The sequence below is a fragment of the Equus asinus genome, chromosome 12 (assembly GCF_041296235.1).
Source record: "Equus asinus isolate D_3611 breed Donkey chromosome 12, EquAss-T2T_v2, whole genome shotgun sequence".
Lineage (NCBI taxonomy): Eukaryota > Metazoa > Chordata > Mammalia > Perissodactyla > Equidae > Equus > Equus asinus.
The window spans coordinates 26,237,223-26,258,069 of NC_091801.1; the positions used below are offsets into that span (position 1 = coordinate 26,237,223).

At 40.2% G+C, this 20,847-nt stretch overlaps 1 long non-coding RNA gene across 1 annotated transcript; it reads left to right on the plus strand.

The window, feature by feature from the left end:
- The first annotated feature begins 745 nt into the window (after window positions 1-745).
- LOC139039838 (uncharacterized) lies at window positions 746-18,583 on the plus strand. The gene is made up of 4 exons (XR_011493047.1): window positions 746-821; window positions 2,533-2,776; window positions 5,395-5,476; window positions 17,737-18,583. It is a non-coding gene; the product is annotated as an uncharacterized lncRNA (long non-coding RNA).
- Window positions 18,584-20,847: the final 2,264 nt, after the last annotated feature.

The window sequence follows — 20,847 nt, forward strand, 5'->3', positions numbered from 1 at the left end:
AATTTAGAGAAAAAGTAAGGTTAAAATGCATTGACCATAATTGTGACAATGATACTTGCACCAACCACATTTCTTCTTTCTGAATTCTAAAAGATTGAGCATAAATGCTATCAATTACCTAATATTTTTGATATATAACTCCTTCAGTTATCTATTGCTGTGTAACAAACTTCTCCAAATTTATTAGCTTAATGAAATGACTAGTTTATTACATCTCACAAATTTTGTGATTTAGAATTCAAGAATAGCTCAGCTGAGCGATTCTTCTGCTTCATGTGACATCAACTGGGGTCGCTCAGTGGTTTTTAACTGATGGTTGGGATGCTCTAGAGCTGTGCTGTCCAATTATGTATGTGCATATAGTTTTAAATTTTCTGATAGCCAAATTTAAAGTATAAATAAGTAGAGTTAACTTTAATAGCATATTTTATTTAACCCAAATATCAAAAAGATTGTCATTTAAACATAGACTCAATGCAAAAAATTTTAATGAGTTTTTGGATATATTTTTGAAATCCACTGTGTGTTTTGCTCTTACAGTACATCTCAATTTGGACTCTGGACATTTCGAGGGCTCGAAGCCATATGGCTGGGGGCTAGTACATTGGATAGCGCAAGTTCCTAGATACTTCAAGATATCTTCACTGCCACACTTACCACCCTGCTGGAATTGGCTGGAAGGCTAGGCTCAGCAGAGTCTCTCTCCTTTCCCAAGGATTCTCATGATTTCCATGTGGTTTCTCTTACAGGTAGTCAGCTTTCTTACAAGGTATCTCAAGTTTCCAAGAGACTGAGGTGGGATCTGCCAGTCTTCTTAAAGGGTAGGTCGTGAACTGCCATAACATCATTTCTTCTGTCCTGGGTACAACAAAGCAGTCACAGGGCACCCCAGAATCAAAGAGAAGGAAAACTGCCCCCCCTCCCCAATGGGAGGATGATCAAAGAATTTACAGCTCTCTTTAATATGCCAACAAAACATATTAGTTTATCTCAAAGTATGACACAGTAAAGTTGCGTACTTTAAAAACCATTTATGTCCGTTAGTAGGATATTGAGACACAGTATATAGCAGAAGTGAAGCAATAGTTACACATGTTTTGTAGACTCTGGAGAACTATATTAATATGTGAATTGATTATAGATATTTAGAGTCATATATACATGCTTTTAGAAATGAGAATGTATCATACGTGATTTATTTCATATTGGATTCTTGATTAATAACACTACACCTAACACCAACATTGTTCCTATGGGGAAATATAAACCATTTTTTCTTGTTCTACCATCTTTCCTGATGCTACCACTGTACCATGTGAAAGCAAGGGTGCCTTATTTTAATTTTACAGTTAAAACAAAGCATTACAATTTTTTATCTTATTTCTACTGGAACTTTTATTTTAGTAACTGCTTTGCCATGGAGGTTCTAAATAACTCTAAATCTTGTTTGGATGAATATTTAGCAAACTGGAGATTGTCATTTGTTTTCAAATAACCTGCTGTAAATATGAAAGGAGTGACCGTAAGCAATTACAAAACAAAGAGAAACTTAGGGACTTATTTTCCTTTTTAAAAAAAATGTACAGCTGTTTGGATAGTTTAGATGAAATCTCATTTATATTGATCAATAATTTATGAGCACCAACTACCGAAAATGAAATTAAAGCACGGGGAAGAAGGAAGTCAGAGAACCACTGTCTCAGGGTAGTAATACATTGTGATTCTGAAATATCTTTGTTCTGTCACTAACCTAGAGAATAGAGGTTGAGCTAGACTAATTTAACATTGCTATCAAAAGTCCTTGACTATCCTCAAGAACGAGGCGGCCTCTGTAACTAGTCACAGGTTTCACCTAAACTCTTTGTTTTTGACAATGATTAGTCTCTGCTTTTGGGCTTGTTTATGCTCCACTGAGCGGAGCTGAGATTAGAGAGTTGATCAGTTGTGGTGATATCCATAAAGGATCAACCAAAAAATAGAGCGTTACGTGAATTGGAATTGAATCCCCTGCCACAGCAGCCCGAATGAATTTACCCGGCCTATCAATCCTCAGATTTCATGATGTGCCTGAAATACCAGGTAATTGAAAATGTAATCACTAAGGCTAGAAAGAAGAAATTATATTTTCAGTTAAGATCTTTACTGGATTATGCCGAAGATGCCAATATACAAGCTTGCTCATAAACCAGACAGTTTATTCAGTGTGATTTGGTGATTCAGTCATTTCGATTCTCCTACAGGGACCTCCAGAAGTTTCTATACTAGAATTTGATGTGGGAGTTTGGAGGGCAGAATGATCAATAAATTTTCTATTGGTTTATAAGGCTCTTGACAAATTTACTGTCTCAAAAGGCCTGCATTGAATAAGAACTCTTATCCATGGTGTACACGGAATAAGTGAGACATCAGATTAAAATTAATTGTGTTAATTCAGGCCCAAGAAACCAATAAGATAGATTAATCACGTTAAAATTCACTTGCTTTCATTCATTCAGCTGACTTTTTACTGTCTCACTATATTCTTTCCTTTAGTTTTACACTTACTGCCAAGGAACAGTCGGTAGGAGGAAGGTGATGTAATATTTACAAAAAATGAATCTTTAAAATCCATCACTATGTGCTACGGACTGCGTAAAGCAATTCACCTTTATGCTCCTGTTTACCGCTCACAGCAAATCAAGGCGAAGACTATTATCACCTCCATTTCACAGATGAGGAAACCGAGGCTGGAGGTAATGAAGTCACTTGCCCAATATTCCACAGCTAATGAGGGCAGGTAAGCGATGTGAACACAGGTTTGCTGTCTCTAGAACTCTAGTTATTAACCGCTATGCAACAGCAGCAGTAGCAGTAGGACCAGTGTAGTAATAGTAGTAGTAAATAACTAATGGTTACAGGGTACTCACTGTATCGCAGTGTCTGACATTCATCCCAAGCAGCTGGCCTGGAGCCTCCTTGGACTGAGCCCCCCAGAGAATGGTGCTAGACTCCTACAACAGTGCTCAGTGGTCAGCAGGTTGCCCAACACCTAGTGAGTTCCGAGGCTCTGCCTCTCCCTGTGGAAAGTTTCCCCAGCACCCAGAGGGGAGATTTCCAGCAAGTCCCAACATGCGACACCTGAGTGCCTTCTCTGCCATCAATGAGTCACAGCTGTGCCCTTCACACCAGGTCTGGGTCCCAGCAGTGTGTTGATCTGGGCAGATCCTCCTAGAGTGCTCTCTCTCAGTCCTCTGAGTCTTGGTTCTAAGTTCTTTAGCATTCTCTGTAACACTCGACAGCCAAGCTTCCTTGACTCCAATCCTCCATTAATCATTTTTTTATATTAAACTATGTTTCTAAACATTGTGTGGTTTCTGTGGTCTCCTGACTGGACTCAGACTAATAAAACATCTTATTTTCATAAAATTTCTATAAACAAAGACAATCATTAGCTCTTTTTTGTTTTTAAACAGGCAAAGCAACAGAGGCACAGAACAGTAAACATGCTTGCTTGAACCTTCTAGTTCTGAGAATTGATAGGATTGGCTCTCCTTTATGCCCCCTCATCTTTCAAAGGTCAGAGGTTCCAGGGGTTCCATTGTCAGTCAGTACTCACAACTTCACAATGCTTTAACTTCCAACCAGCACCCTCTTGTGGACTAAATTGTGTTCCCTCAAAATTCATATGCTGAGGCCCTGACCCCTCAATGTGCCTATATTTGGAGAAAAGGCCTCTAGGTAGGTAATTAAGGTTAAATGAGGTTATAAGGGTGGGGTGCTAATCTGATATCACTGATGTCCTTATAAGAAGAGGAAGAGACACAGCAGGAAGGCCATGTGAGGACACAGTGAGAAGGCAGGTGTCTACAAGCTGAGGAGAGTGGCTTCACAAGAAACCAACCCTGCTAACACCTTGATTTGGACATCCAGCCTCTAGACCTGTGAGAAAATAAATTTCTCTTGTTTAAGCCCCCTGTCGGTGGTACTTTGTTATGGCAGCTTTATCAAACTAATACACACCACACAGCTGGTGGATCCCTACCCCACACTTCTAGCTTCAGTTGTTTACCACACATCTCCACATGGTTTCCAAATTGAACCTTATCTGCCAAGTAGTCCTCCTCACAAATCCATCCTAATTAATGGCCTCTTTACTCAATGGAGTCACTGAGTCACAGGGCTCAGAATCTTTCATTTCTTCATGACAATTCTAATTACAAGATATTCAAATTCATTTCCTCCTCTGTTTCCTATACCACTTGCTTATTTTGTGATTTCATTGTATTTTTCTTTTACCTTTGCTGAAGGCAAGGTGATCTCAACGTCTCTGATCCCTCTGCTTCTGGTCCATCCTTTTTCACTCCATACCTTAAATCTTGGTCTGATTATGTCACTTTAATAGCCTGTAACAGTCTCTTGCTCACAGAACCATTTCCCAAACCACGTCTCACAAGATGTACCCTAAGAGATAGTCCTATAAAAAGGGTTTTGTGGTTTCCCTCACAATGCCAAAATGTGTAGTAAAGGCTCATAAAAGACCTGCAGAAAAATCTTCTATTTAATTTTATTTAATCCAGCATTTTTCAAATTCAGGAACTATCTCCCTCACCTCCTCCATCCCCTTTTTCCCTCTTTGCACATGTTTGGAAATGTTGATATATAAGGTAAAATAAAATTTTTTTAGCCTGATGGCAGACTCAGTGATCTTCGCCCTGCTGTGGACACTGCCAGTGCCCGCCCACAACTCCCTGAATGCCTTTATTGTTTCTGAGGGACTCGCTCAGTCTCCTGGAGCCCCTTGCCCACCTCCATCCTTTGGGGTGACCTGAGGCTGGGGCTGAAGGATACCAGAGAATCAGGAAAGTCCAGCTCTCTTGCCTCAGGTCTAGATGCCCTTAAGGTGTTATTTACATCGCAGAGTGCCTCTGCAGGATCCTGCCGACACTGCCATCGTGGGAACTTTGCCTGAAATCATACTCGCTTCCCTTCCCTGGCTAGCTTCTTTCCCTTCCCTGTCCTGCTTCCTCAACTCCTGCACCAGGTTCTCCTGGGAGCTTTCATAAACCACTTACAGTAAATCCTAGTCTCAAGGTGTGCATCTGGGGAGCTTGACATAGAAAGTCCTCCAAGATGCTTTTCAAATCTCTCTTATCGTGTAGCAGTGATGCTGTTGGAAGAGAGCAGTCATTCCATCCTTTCTACCATAGTGATTGGCTCAGGAGGGAGAAAGCCTAAGCCCTTCAATGAACAGCATTGTCCGGGCACAATCCCGAACTGGGATTAGTTCCAGAATGGGCATATGCCCCAGTCAGACCAATGAACGTGAGGAGGGATTGGAGTACAATTAGACATGACAGTCAAGACCAAAGGCATTTATTGTGAAATAATCATTCCTCTATCTGAATGTGATTCCAGAGGGAAGTTAAAGCAGTAAAGGACGACGAGTTGAGACTCTATTTCCAGTGACAAGTTTCTTTAGAGATGCCTATCTGAGCCGGTAAGTATGAATAACAATGTTAACCAGATCACTTTTTAAAAAGAAGCAATGTCAATATAGTTCTAATATATTGAGAGGTTACATATTTTCATTTGGAAAAACCTAAACAACAGTTTTATAGTCACAGAAACAGAGGAATTTACCTCCATAAACTTCATAGTAGCCTAGGATGAAGGCTTCGCAGAAATATTCCGAACACTTCTACATCAGTCGTTCACAAAGTGTGGACCCTAGACCAACAGCATCAGCTTCATCCAGGAACTTAGAAGTACAAATTCTTGAGTTCCATCAAAAAAACTACTGAAATAAAATCTTTGGGGGTGGGGCCCAGCAATCAGTGCTTTCACAAGCCCTCTCTTGATTCTGCTGGGTCCCAAACTGTGAGAAACTGTATGAGTGTTCACACTTTACCTCTCATCTCTCCTCTGTCATTCCGTTCACACCCTTGTCTTTCCTGCCTACACATTTCTGAATGTAATGTGCTCTGTCATCTATCCTGACCATTGCTTTTATTCCAAATACTGTATATTATGAAAATAATCAATTCAATTCCATATGTTTTATCTGTTTTTACCTCAGAAATAACTTACTTCTCATTGCCACCATAGCAAATAATGTCTCAGCTAAAGTTTTCTTAATATTTTACAAGTGTTCACTGTGTCCAGCATGATACTTTCTTAAAGGGAGAGATATGTATGAATGTACATATATATATGTGTGTGTGTATATATATATACGAAATATAATGATTTTCATGAAGCAGCCTGTTAATTTTTTTCTAACAAAGTATTGCAAGTATTTCACTTTATAAAGATAACTTTGATGCCTTTTTTTAACCCCTAATTAGTTAAAAGTAATTCTACAATCGAGTCTAATTGTTAAAAGTTTTCAAATTGCTTGGTGCTTCCCACCTATCCTCAACAATATTTAATAATGCTTCGGGAAAGTTCATTTATTTCTGCTTTCATGTTTTGCAAATGGGTTTTGTTTTGCTCTGCTATGCTTTTGAAAGATAATTCTCTCTAGATAATCAAGTTAAGTAGATGAATTTCAGTAGAAAATATGACCAGAATTCTTAAATACTCAGAAAACTGGGTAAGCGTAATGAATTGTTTTTTATAAAGCTATATAGATAGTCAAATTTTTATAAAAGCATTAATCTAGAAAATACTGATTGGAGGCAGATAATTTCCAGGTTAACATTCTACATTACAATGACAGTTCATTGTTAAATGATGATTTTTGATAACATGAACATTGCTCTTTAAACTCTTTCTCCTAAACTGGAAGATCTTCTTCTACCTGGATCTCTGCTTCTCAATCTGAGGAAATAGAGCTCAGGAGAGTGAGGGAAGCTGAGGGGGTGAGGCAGCCCCAGAGAAGGGGTTGGGGGCAGGAACGTGAGGAAGTTCCTTTGCTTGTATGCTCTTTGGAGAAGGATATACGTGAATACACACATGTAAAAAGAAACGTGGCTTTATTATGGAGGAAATTGTGAAATTTACATGATCTTGATTCCAATTCTGAGCTAAAAAATAAAAATAAATACAAATCTCAAGGCCAAAGAAGAGATTTTTCTTTTTCACAAGCTGAGGGTTGGAGAACTATCTGGCTGGATCCCGCTGGAGCTGTTCCTACTTCTCTAGTTTCCTTGCTTCCCCTGCCTCTCTGAAAACTCCAAATCGCTTAGATGACGACTCCTAAATTAGTGACGATTTTGTTTTATTTTGCTTTAGCTTTTGCTTTTCCTGGGGTGATAAGCGAGGAGGTAAGAATTGCAGGATGGAGGGTAGAGAACGCTAGCAACATTTATTTACCTGTGTTAGTCACCCGTAAAGAAAGCCTAAGACGAGAAGGTACATGTTATAAGTGAGAATCATTCTGAGCCTGCATTTTTTTAACCAGTAAAATGAGGTGACAAAACCTTCCTACTTATTTTCTTAGAAGATATAAATAAATCGATTTGTAAGAATTCCTCACTTGCCAGAGCTCAGTTAATGCTCCTTCCCTCTGCCTGTTCCACATGCATGCACCCTTAAACACCACCGTGAGAGCCAAAGAACTCTTGGAATTTGGGGGAGCATATTAGATTGCCACATGTAATGAAAGACTTCACCTTTGTAAAACTGGGCTGTGTGCATGCATAATGTATGCCCAACTACCCAGGTATATCATCACAGAGTTAATTAATTCAAAGGCAGCTATTAAGATTTTGCACTGAGCTAATTCCAATTCAGCATACTAGGGCTAGCAGCTGCCAAAAGCGCTGCTCTTTGAATATTTTATTATAAAACTTTACTTATAAGAAAAATTAAGTGTTATTCTACCCCCTGCTCCAGAAAACTGCTTTCCATTTTCATGGTGTCCAGGTATTGAGGCCCTGGGCCTGCTCCCCAGCAGCGTTTGCTGCCCGTGGATGCTTCCTCTGCTAACTTATGTGTTACAATTGCTTGCTGTTCACTGGAGAGGATTTTTCACAGCTACTTCACTGAGGTCTGGACTCCTATATATTCCTAGAACAGTGATTCTTTCAGAAAAGCTCATTTAAAAAATATTAGACAGAGAACAGCTCTTGCTTGAAAGCAGATTTTAGGCTTGAAATGTATTCCACAAAGGCACACGGTGTTCTAAGGGTGTGATTCAGAAGAAGCCCCTGGAAGATTATGTTAAAATATGTTGCATCAGTATTTCTCCAGATCCTTGAATTTGTGAATATTTCTTACCACACGATTTAAAACTCTACCTACTTTTTACCTTGTAGATAGAGAATCAGTATGTCTAATCCATCATAATCAAAACCAAGCAAAAGACAAAACAGGAATGTGGTAAGTTAGAGCAAGGCAGCTGGTTTCTCTTCCTCATGCTCAGTGACCATTGTGATACTGGTTGACCCCCTACAGTGAGTGAGACATGAGGCTCTGGAGGAGGACCACAGAATGAAAAGCTAAGCTCTACAACCTTGGGCAAGTTATTTCCCCACTCTGTGCCTTGACTTCTCAATCTTAACACGGGGATGATGCTGACAATAGTACTAACATCCAAGGTTATTACAAGGAGGAAATGATCGTGAAACGCTTGGAAACACGCCACAGTGAGAATGTTCTCACTAAGCGTTGGCTATTACTGCTAAACACATATTTCAAAGATGTCATTTCCCATGATTTAACCTTGGGTAATTCAAATTGTGAAAATATGCTACTGAATATAGAGTGTTACAATTCTAAAGTTTTGAATTTTCCTTTTAACAGTAACATGTGCTTATATTTTATTGATTTCCAGCTAAATGATGACTTGTCAAGATCATTACTTTCATTATATTAAATACTCCTCTGTAATTAAGTTTATATGCAACTAAATAGAATTTAACTACTTTCTTTCAGAAATCCATTACAGAAGATAAGTGCAATAAGCAGATATAAAAAATTTAGGATCATATAATAAAAAGTGTTAACTTATTTTATTTTAAAATCTAGAAGAATTGTATGGCAAAACAGTAGTGGAAAGTTGTAAATAAGTAATGACAATAATTAAAATTATGTAAAATTTTAAAAACAAAGGAAAATATTTAGTATGCATTTAAATTCAATGAGCATTTACTGAACTTCAGCCATGATCTAGATTGAATGAATATAATGCAGTCGTTATCTCAAGAATCAGTGGGCGAGCCAGACAGATCAACAAGCAGCTGAGTGCAAAGTGGCAAGTGCTGTAGAGAGAGACGTGTAAATTACTGCAGGAACTAAATGAAGATGGAGCAGCAGTGGAGGAAAAAGATGTTTTTAAAGAAATGAATGCATTTTTTAAGGTTAAGCAAAAGGGAAGAACATCTTATTATTCCGGGAAATGCAATTTAAAATAAGAGGATATCATTTCGCACACATCAGATTGACAAAAATTAAAAGGATGACAACATCAACTGAATGGGAAGATGTCTAGAAATAGAATACTCACTTGATGCTGGGGGGAGTGCAAATTGGTACAAACACTTGTGGAGCAATTTGACAGTATCCAGTAAGACTGCAAATGCACCTCCTTATGCTGGTCCACTCCTATGGATGCATCCCAGAGAAACCCTCAGAGAGATGCACAGGAAACAAGAAGATGAACATCCATAGTAGCACTGTTCACAATGGTGAAAAACTAGAAATAATCTAAAAGTTTATCAGTAGGGAAATGAATAGTAATCTGTTGTTACATATTGTTTTATTTTCATAGATAGGTTTCTGTACAGCAGCTACAATTAAGAAAACAGGTCTGTATTTATCTCAAAAACATTATTGAATTATGTGGAATGAAAAGGTAAATTTAAAAAATACATATACAGTCATATCATTCTTCTGAATAAAAAAATACAAAAGTATACACACACATATGCATTTTCCTACATACACACACAAACTAAGAATACAAATTCAGAGAACAGTCCATCTCTGGGGAGGGAAGAAGAAAGGGCCTGGAAGGAAACAGGGAATTTAAATTGTGCATGCAGTTCATGATGCCTTTAAACAAATCTGAGGCAAATATGAGAAAACACTAATTTATTTGCAATTGAGCGGTGTGTAGCATTTCTATATTATCTGTTGTACAGAGTTCCAAATATCCCTTCCTAAGTGGAAAATTAATGTGAAGTCTCCTGTTTTATAGTGAAAGTTCATACAGAAAAGAAAATTAGAGACTGATTTGTGTTAGCAAGTTTCTTTCCTTAAAAAGCAAGGCAGTTAGGATCTCCTTCTCTGCCTTCCCCCGTTTCTCGAATATACCCACATCTACAGGCTCTCTGCTTGTGCTCGTCACTATGGACAGAGACTCCAGGTCCCCTTCCCGAATGACTTTATTTCAATATTTGTTTTCCTACAACCTATTCTGTTTACAGAAGCCAGAGCAATCTTTCAAAAAACAAGCGTAAGTTAGATCAACTCTCTTACGTGCTTAAACTGCTTCCAAGACCACCCATCTCACTTAGAACAACACCCAACCCCTTGCACTGGCTCACGAGGCCCACCATAATCTGCTGCTGCCCTCCTGGCCTCTGCAACTACCACTCTTCCTACTTTGGCCGTATTTTATGTCTTTCCCTCAAACCCACCAAACTTGCCAGCTGCCTAAAGCTGTATTAGCTGTTCTATCTATCTAGAATGTTCTTTCCCTTCATCTTTAGATGACCGTCTCCTTGTGGTTCAGATCCTACCTTCTCAAAAGAGGCTTTCCCTGACCTACGGGAGACATCCCATTTATGTCTATCATGTAGGTTTGTTTTAATTCTCTGCATAGTGCTTCATTATAGATATTTTCTTGTTTACTTACTTATTGTCTGCCTCTCACTCACTTGATCAGGGATGCTGTTCAGCTAATTCAAGCTGTATCACCAGAATGTAGAACCATCACACATTTTCAGTAAATCTTACTTGAATAAATGAATGAATGAGACTGTCCATAAAGATCTAAACATTAAAATTCCTTATGGATTGATTGATCCTTATTTTCTTCCAAAACATAGTTGCTCAAAAATACAGCACGTTTCTGATAAACAATTATCAAATGCAAAATCTCTAACGTTATTGGGAATGCATTTTAATTACATGAATGGAATAATTTTCATTCCATTTTTTCATGTATCCATTCATGAATTTTACTTATTGCTAGGATGACTTAGAGTTTGGCATCAATTCTGTTCGTATTTTCTTGTTTTGGGAGATATACGTGCTGAGCAACCTTGTTCAAATTAATAAGTAGAAGGTCATGAAAGTGGTTTAACAGCAGTGTCACACAGTCTTTGGTTAAATGTTGAATATTACTGTGCTCTACCATCAAAAACACTTTTTTTGGGTGATGGATCAGCTGAAACTATTACACCTCCTTCTATGTTGTTGAAAGGAGAGATTTGAAGACGGCTAGACTTGAAAAACTGTCATTGACATTGTCAGCACAGATCCTAACATTGGGGCCTGGCGCTCTGTGGGGTGCTCCAGGGCTGGGCTCCTTGTGCAATTCATGGGGACAAGTAGAAGGAACGCCTATTTTTTGTAAGGTGGGAGGAGGGTGATTGTGAAAGAACCACAAAGAAGAGTTTAATGTCCTCAGGAACGTTCTTCAGAAGGTCAGACTTAGCCAAAAGTACACCTGGGAAAAATAAAAGCCCGTATAGAAGTGGGTGTACACCATGCCCCTGTAGACTGGGGAAAGTACACCCAGTTTGAGCCCCATGGGCCTAGAACCACAGGAAACTGAAGCCTTAATGGGCAGGTGCAAGGACACAGGAGAGGAGGGTGGTAGAAAGGGAAGTGGGAGGATGCCAAAGGCAAGGTTTGCTATTTTAGGTTTTTGAATATTATTAGACCTGCCTGCCTTCATGGGCACAAATCCCTCTCCCCTCTTTATCTTCCTGCCTGAATTTCTCTCCCATTTGCTCTATTTCCTCCCTATTCTAGAATTCCTTCTCACAGCAGCTTTTTCGGTATGCTCTATTAGGGAAACATTGGGGACTAATTATTTGTAGAGATTTGTCAGGCAGCCATACTATTTTTCTCTCTCTATATATATTTAAAAAAACAATTGAGTTCCAAAACAAGACGTACATATGTTTGAAGTAAGTTTTCTTTTCTTTTTCCCACATGTTTTAGAGACTTGTAAGAGAAGAGATGGGGATGGTTTGGGTAAAGAAACAAGATAGCTCCTTTCTGACAGTCCTGAAATAGATTAATAGCTTCATTCGTAACCTTTGAAAATGATTCACAAATGCAACTGCTCTTCAGAGTTCTCAGGACAAACCGTGTAATAACCACGTGGGCCCCCCTCTGCTGTCTGCAGCTAGGGCCCCCGTCCGAGTGCAGGTGCTCTGGCAAACCACATTTCATCATGTTCTGTCGACTGGCCGGTGATCCCAAACAGATAACCACAATGAATGCTTCCCGATGTCACCGTGAAACAACCCCCATTATCTCTGAGATAAATCAGAGAAGGGAAAGAAAGCAGGCTGAATGCCATTTCAGCCAGTATAAATGAAAGCACTGTGAAGGGTTTTTTTCTTGTCTTTAGTATACTGACAAGTATTTTTTTTCTGGAATAAAAAATACAGAGCATGAGAATAACGTTCAGGATGAGAAAGCACCAACATATTTAAGGACATAATAGGTTAACTGAGTATTATGGTTATATGTTAGATTTCCTTTGCAAATTTTATTTTTGTCTTCCTGGAGATCTTTTGAAATAGCTTTTCACGTGAATAATGATAACTATATTTTTGGAGTTTTCAGTCTGCTTGTGTTGTTCAGGAGATTGAAGTGCAGCGTTTTTCAGACTTTTTTCTCCCTGATATGTCTCTGCCTACCTAGTCCACTGTCACCCTGCTTTCCTTAGGGATCACGAGCATAACTTCCTGGGGGTGTTCACTGCTCTTCAAAGACTCTTGCACTTGACTGCAATTCCATCCTCCAGCAGTTTCTAGTTTTCTCTTTGCTTTCCTCCTGGCATCTCCTTTCTGAGTTTGAACATTCTCCAGGTTTTCTTGCCTGAAGGGGGAAAAACAACAACCACAATGCCTGCTGGGTGATTTACCCTCTCCCTCAGCAGCCCATTGCACTTCCACCCTTTTCTCCAAGCATGTTGCCTTCAGCCTCTATCCTCTTTATGCAAATAGACTCTTTTATCAAGGGCGGTGAGCAGACCCAGGACAGAGCAGAAACAAATCCTCACATCTGAGTCTCCATCCCTCTGCTGTCCTGGGGCCCTGTGGATGGTGGACAGTTACCCAGGCCTTCCTGCCATCCTTTGGGTTTTAGTTTTCATGGAAATTGCCTGCTCTGCACCTGCTGAGCTCTTGCGTAAACAGGGCCTTGTGGAGCTGAGACCAAAGACGGGACCCGTGAATCACAAGGACGCCCTCCTTGTGAAACTTGCAAGATCTCTGACAGGAGGAACTGGCGATCTGAGGGGCTTTGGGAGTCGTCGTGGGGAGACATCATCAAAGCAGCCCTATGAGGGGCTGCACTCTAGAGTGCGGGAGTCGTTTATCATGACTTTTGCTTCTTCTGGAAGCCAGCTAGCTGTGTAAGCTGAGGATACCCATTTTTATTAAAAAAAATAATAATTAGAGGGGCTGGCCTCATGGCGTAGTGGTTAAGTTCGTGTGCTCCACTTTGGTGGCCTGGAGTTCCCTGGTTCAGATCCCGGGCGTGGACCTACACATCGCTCATCAGGCCATGCTGTGGCAGCATCCCACATAGAAGAACTGGAAGGACATACGCTAGGATATACAACTATGCACTGGGAAATTGGGGAGGAAAAAAAAGGGAGATTGGCAACAGATGTTAGCTGAGGGCTAATCTTCCTCACCAAAAACCATACCTTAAAAAAAAGAAAATAATAATAATAATTAGAACATCAGTAGCTCATGACTAAAAACAGAATTTGGTTATATATATAAATGATTCTTCCGTTTCCCTCTCTACTCCCACTTTTCTGAAATAATCACACCTTAGCTAAGCTTTTGTTGCAGGCTGCATGTGTATACGTTCAGGCTCTCTGTTGATATTCTACATAATGAAGTAAACTTTAAACAAAAGCAGAATTGTGCCTCACATACTACTTTTCAACTTGCTTTTTTTAATGTTGCTCATGCATATTTCACTATGTATATATAGTATATGTTTATACATACTTAAAAATATATATAATTTATTATTTAATTAGCTATATGCAATTCTAGTGCGTATGGTATTTCTATGTCCAAATTCCATTTGGAGAAGGATTAAGAACATAAACCCTTTGTTGCTTTCGACTAAGTGGATGCTCATTTCAGCAAATAATTCATGTGCCTAATCTCTTTTCCCTGTTAGTTAAATGGAAGATTGAATTATCCAAAGTGGTTCAGAGTTACATTTTAATTTAAATATGAAGTAGTTATAACATTTGAAACTAATTTTTAAGTAAGTAAAACAGCATTTTCATAACTTTATAGAGTCTAAGGTTTGGACCTCGTTTGAAAGGTCACCTGGAGAGCCACCTGTTCATGTGCAAATCTTCCCTACATCATCGAAGCCGGAAGGTCATTAAGCATCAGGTTGCTTATGGTCAATGACAGGAGAATCCCTATTTCCAGAAGCAGTAAATTCTTTTGAGACAACATGCTATAGTGGGCAAAAGTATGGGTTTGGGAGTCACCCACACCTGGGTTCAACTCCCTTCCTTTAAACCAGTAGATTCAGACATTAGACAACTTACTAAAATGTCTCTATACCAGCTACACTGTGGCTTATGTTAAAACGATATGCTCAGATGTAAAGCATCGCTCTTGATCCAAAAAGCTTGTGGAATTTAGAAAAATCCCTTTCTCTCTTTACAGAGCTGGAATTTCAAGTCTATGGCTTCACTGTGGATCAAAAGAAGTCTAATAAGAAACTCAGAGCCAAGCAAAAGCACTTTGGGCGAGGTTGTACTGTCCCTCTCCTGAAGAAATGAATGATTTTTCTTTAATGGGAGGGGCGCCTGAGGGCAAGAGAACGTCTAGGGACTGAAAAATACGTTGGAAAATACTTAAAAAATACTATCCCCAACCTCTGTGCTTGGGTGAGCTGTGTTGCCCACCCCTCACAGACCCCAGAGCTCTGTGTCCAGCTCTCATCTCTCTCTTGCGAGGCAGTCCTATAATGTAGGCTGTTAGCTAGTTATCTTTATTTGCACTCATCAGTTCTTCACATTTCTGATCACCTTTTCTCTGCCAGATTGATACTGGTGATGAAAAGATGAATAAGATATTGTCCTTCGTTAAAAGATAAATTGAGGCATATTAAAAATGTTAAGAGCTTATTTGAGCAAAAATCAATTCGAATCAGGTAGTACCAAACCGGAAGCGGTTAGGAGCTCGGGGAGAGACTAATATAGAGAAAACACAGAAGCATAGTAAGGAAATTATTGATTGGCTATAGCTTAAAGCCTAGTTGGTTGCTCGTGACTGATTGTCCTTAGGGTTAGATTTCGTAACCTTGAGGCATTAACAGGCTTACATTGTGGTTTGTTTATCTAGGTGCCACAGTATTAGAGCCACCTCAGTCTAATGGCCTCCTTGTTTGATTAATTTAGTGTCTTGCTCTTAAACCCTTCTGGGAGAGCTGGACAAGTGAAGAGGGAACCTTAGGATCACATGCGAAGGCCATGGAATGCTGGAGCAGATGATGCTCAGACCAAGCCTTGCTGGAGTCAACAGTCAGGCCTTGGCGAGCAGGTGGGGTAAGACGTGAGTATTAGTGGGTGTATCTTGGAATGAAGAGAAATAAAGGAAAAAGCATTCCAGGCATAGTGATCAAAACCAAGACACTTGAGAGAACATCTGTTTCTAGGGAGCCACAGGCAGGGCAGTATGAATGGTGTGCAGAGAATAAGCAAGCTGTGATGAGAGATGAAGGCACTAGCTTTTTATTGCTGCCATAATAAATGACCACAAATGTAGTCTTTTCAAACAACACAATTTCTTATCTCCCAGTTCTGTTGGCCAAAAGTCCAGCATGGCGAGTCTTAGCTGCCTCCTCTGCTTAGAGTTCCACGAGGCTGATATTAAGAGTTGGCAGGGATGACGTCCTTTCTGAAGGCTCTGGGGAAGACTTGGCTTCCAAGCTTATTCAGGTTATTGGCCTGAGGTCTCTGATTCCTTGCTGGCTGTCGGCTGGGGATCACATTTATCTTCTAAAGTCCTCTCTCTGGTTCTTCCACGTGACCCTCCACAACTCAGGACCAGCAGTGGAGCATCAGATCCTTCTCGTTTTGGAATCTCTCTGCCTTCCCCTTCTGCCTTCCTCTTCAGGCTGAGACAGCTTTCTGCTTCGAGTGCTCATGTGATTAGATTGCGCCCACCCAGATGATACAAAACAAACTCCCCATTCTCCAGGTCTTTAACCTAATCACACCTGCAAAGTCCCTTTGCCATGGGGATAAGGACATGGGCATCTTTGGGAGGCATTACTCTGCCTACCACAATGTGGAACATTGAGATACTCTCAAGGGATGTGTGCGAATACATGTACACATATCAGGATTCCTTAGTGAAATTTGGGAAACTCTGAATGATGTACTCATTTCTTAAAGAGTCAAAAAACATATTTTTATGTTAAAGACACAATAAGGAAACTTGTGTAATTTTTTCCCAGGGTTTCCCAAGTTTATTTTACCTTAAAACCTCTTTCTCCTTGAAAATTCCTTGTTAACTTTCTCAGAACTGGTGGTATACAGCCCAGGCTTTGGGAAACTGAGTTAGAGAAGTAAACAGGCCCACTCACCAAGATATTCCTCAGTCATGTGTAGACGTCTCATATTGTCTTGCAGACTTGAGGGTCAGTGTAGAACTTTTCGCAGGGAAATACATAATCAAGTGTGTTTTAATAATAATCATCTGGATACAAAGGAGAATGAATGGTAGGAAAGAAAGAGGTGTGGTGGGAGGGAGAAAGGTTGGAAGCCGGAAGTAGGATTGTGAGCAAGAAATGGTGTTAGTCTGATTCAAGTAGTTAGGTAAGATGGGAACAAGTGAAAGTATTTAAGGATACTACTGAAGTAGAGGAAACATATGTGAAAACCAATTTATGAAATGGAAAGGCTAGGGGAAGTTAAGGATGATCTATCCCAGGTGTCTGAATGAATGTGCTTTTGACACGTTCCTTTAAATGTGCTCATTGGCGATGAGGCTTTAGGCTTTGGGGAGTGAATTAGAGGCCAAGACTGGCCTTCACTCTCCCCATGTCCCTTACTCTCCGGAGATTCTTCCCTGACAGGCCATGCCCTTGCAGTCTGATCCTCGCCCCACTACTTCCTCTGCCTGGTGCACTCCCTCTTCTCCCCTGGGCCTCATGTTGGTCTGGCCAACTGATCCTTCATTTCTGCATTTCAGACTCGATATTACTACCATTAGGAAGACTTCCCATCCAACTGCATCTGTTGCCTCCATCTATTATGACTCTCATCAGACTGTTTTATGATCAATTTTCTTGTCCTCCCCCATAAAGTAATTTCTGTAAGTGAAGAACCATAAACTAATTGTTCATTTCCACTCATAACACATTTCATGGCACAACATACAGGCTTAATAAATATTTACTTGATGAATAAATTAGCTATTTCAACTGAGTAAGAGGATTTGGGGTAAAAAATAAGATGTGGCTACAAACTTTTCCAACTTCTTTCTAATATAAGAGCCATTTATTTTCATAAAGACTAGGGATCATTGAGATAAGTTGATAGAAAGGATAACCTGGAATTTTCCCCCTTAAACACAGATCCAGACACTTGGCCAGTGATATGATGGATGTGTCCACCACAATACTTCATTAACCACAGAAGCTCTGGCAACTTGTTTGATGTCTGCCTCACCTCCAGTCTCCCTCTGCCTGGCTTCCCATCGGGTTGAGATCGTTCCTTGGGTGAGATTTTACTATGCATCAAAATGGGACACAGCTGTTGAAAAAAGTGGCGCAATCCTACTTTACACCTCCTTGGCCATATAAGACTTGAAGCTTTTTAAATGTTCCCCACTTTCTGGTTGTGACTCAGTATATGAAACTGCTTTTCTAGTGTTATGGAAGGGCAGCATTTGGACTAAGGGGAGTGCTGGTAGCTATTTTGAAAAGGATGAAATTCATGGGACTGGCCCAGTGGCCGAGAGGTTAAGTTCGCGCGCTCCGCTGCAGGCGGCCCAGTGTTTCGTTGGTTCAAATCCTGGGCGTGGACATGGCACTGCTCATCAAACCACACTGAGGCAGTGTCCCACATGCCACAACTAGAAGAACCCACAACGAAGAATATACCACTATGTACTGGGGGGGCTTTGGGGAGAAAAAGGAAGAAAATAAAATCTTTAAAAAAAAAAAAAGGATGAAATTCATTTGGGAGTTTAAGGTTTGCTGTGTTAGATTTTAAAACTCAACATTTTTCATTTATAATCATATCTTCATGTGATGTAAATCTGATATTTGACTGAGCATTTTCTGGAAAGTTTAAAAATGAGCAAACCTAAAACAGGAATTTGATTTGTAGTCAAGTGGGACATGGTCTGAGAGGGTCATTTGTAAAATTCCTCACAAAGAGATATACCTGTTTCTGTAACTGTACTGTCTAACTCAATAAAATACCACACATTCAGTTTTTTTCTGACTGAACTGTGATAGGAGATTGACCTAAAAAGTAATCAGTTCACATCTGACTGGCACGTAGTTATTGGTCCTGTGGACACGTTGAGTTCAGGCGGCTTCAGTCATGGCGTGATAAGCTCTGTTCAAGGCCTGATAAGTTGGAAGACACAGGGCACCTCCTCTGCCAGACTACGCCTACAAGCTCTGTGACATAGTGTCACGTTTGTCAAAAGATGCCAAACTTGGGCGTCAGTGATCCATGAAGCTAGTAGAGAGACACAAGCTGGATTTTAATGAAGGCTAGAGATTTCTAGAGCTGTTCATAAAAACAGTACCTGAACGAACACAATGGCACTCTTCATCCAACTTGCTTCAACTTTTAGCTATCCCTCTGGACCTTACCGGTGACCTGCTTTTGTCTTTATACACCTCCTATCTGTTGGTTGAGGATGGCCTAAATTCCAATTTTTCACACAACAGAAACAGAAAGCAACCAAAACTCCATTTTAAAGGCAAATTTTAGATTTTAAAAGGAATGGATAATCATTTTTGAGTAGCAGTGAGCCCAGGCTTATGAAAGAGGGCCAGCCTTGAAAATGACAAGATTTTAAACTAGCTGCAAATCAGAGGGCAATCTTAATTAACAGACAAGCAGATGGAGCCTGTTGGTCTTGCATGTTGCTTTGCTGTTGAAAATGACGTAGTCACAAAGAGCAACCATTACCAGGAAGTTTTCCAAAATGAAGACAGCAAAATACTGTATAATGTGGATACTTTGCTTCTTCTGGCTTCAGGGTAATCCTGAAGGTCCTCAATTTATCTTTTTCTCATATTTCATATTCATACTTTGAGATGTTAAAATGATGGCCACAAAGTAAAAGTCACCGACACTGCTGAGCGTTCTCCAAAGACTCTTTCAGGGTGTTTTTATTTGACATAGAACACAGAGCTGAAGGGAAGTTTGGAGGCCATTGATTTCATGCGTTAGATGATAAGACAGTGCTCTGGGACTATCTCCATGGGGTCAGAACAGTTTCAAGGTGGTGTTGGAAACTACTCCGTCCCTCGTTCATTCTAACGTCTCTTTAGTTTCTAATCCAATCAGGCTTCCAGTGAATTTGGGGGCAGAGAACCCATCCAGGTTTCCAGGCTTGCAAGGGTCAGCTTGACATGACTTGATTCACTGCTCCTGCCTGCGGAAGAGTTATCTGTCCTTGTCTCCTTGACATTGGGCTTGGCCAGATGACTTGTGGTACCCCTAAACTTTGAATTGAGGTTTGGCCGCATGACTTGCTTTGGTTGATGAGATACAAATGGAAGTGATGAGTGTTCCTTCCAAGCAGAAGCTCTAAGAGCTATCTTGTGATTGTCATCTCCCTTTGCTGTCTAACTAATATTAGTGTATCTCAGATATGCTGCTTCTGGAGCAAAGCTGCATCTGATGAACAGTCACATGAATGAAAGATAAACTTACTTTTGTTGTCCTCAGCACTGAGATAGTGAAGTCAATTGTCACCACAGCATCACTTAGCCTAAGCGGACTGGTAATCACCTAATCCTGAATGGCATCCTCTAGTAGGAACTGAAAAGTAGAAATTAACTCAACCATTGGACTGGTCAGAGATGAGGGTGGAGGTGAGAAGAGGAGGAAGCAGGAATGTGGCCCAGGGAGAGAAACGTATTTACCAAAATTCAGGACCAGAAGGCATGAGCATTGTGGGGAAGAAGGGGACGAAGCTAAATCAAGGGACCAAGGCAAAAATCAATGATTCATGCCTTCTTTCTTCATTCAACAACTATTTATTGAGCATCTACTATTTTCTAGGCAATGGTCTAGGTGTTGGGGTGAAAGCAGTGAACAGTGTAATGTGTTAGTTTTGTTCACTATCGTGCACCCAATGCCAGGAAGAGTCCTGCGCCTATTTTAGGAACATAAATACTCAATAGTGTCTTACTGAATGAGAGGGCACCTTGTAGGAGCTGGGTCTTACAGTGAAGTAAAAAACCTGGCATCCCAGTTAAGACTTAAAGTGTAGCATGGTTTGATGCCAAATAACAAATGGGTGAGCATCAGGACTGAGCCCCAGATCTGGTCCTATAGGAGAGGTATAGGTGCTTTGCAGGTGGTGACAGAGGTGAATAGAAGCTGAGACATAAGTGATATGCAGCTGGATGATCCTAATAAAGCCAGGAATGCATCCTATGCCCACATTCTCAGAGGAATTTTGTGCTCAAGCTGACTGAGTGGTTCTACCCCAG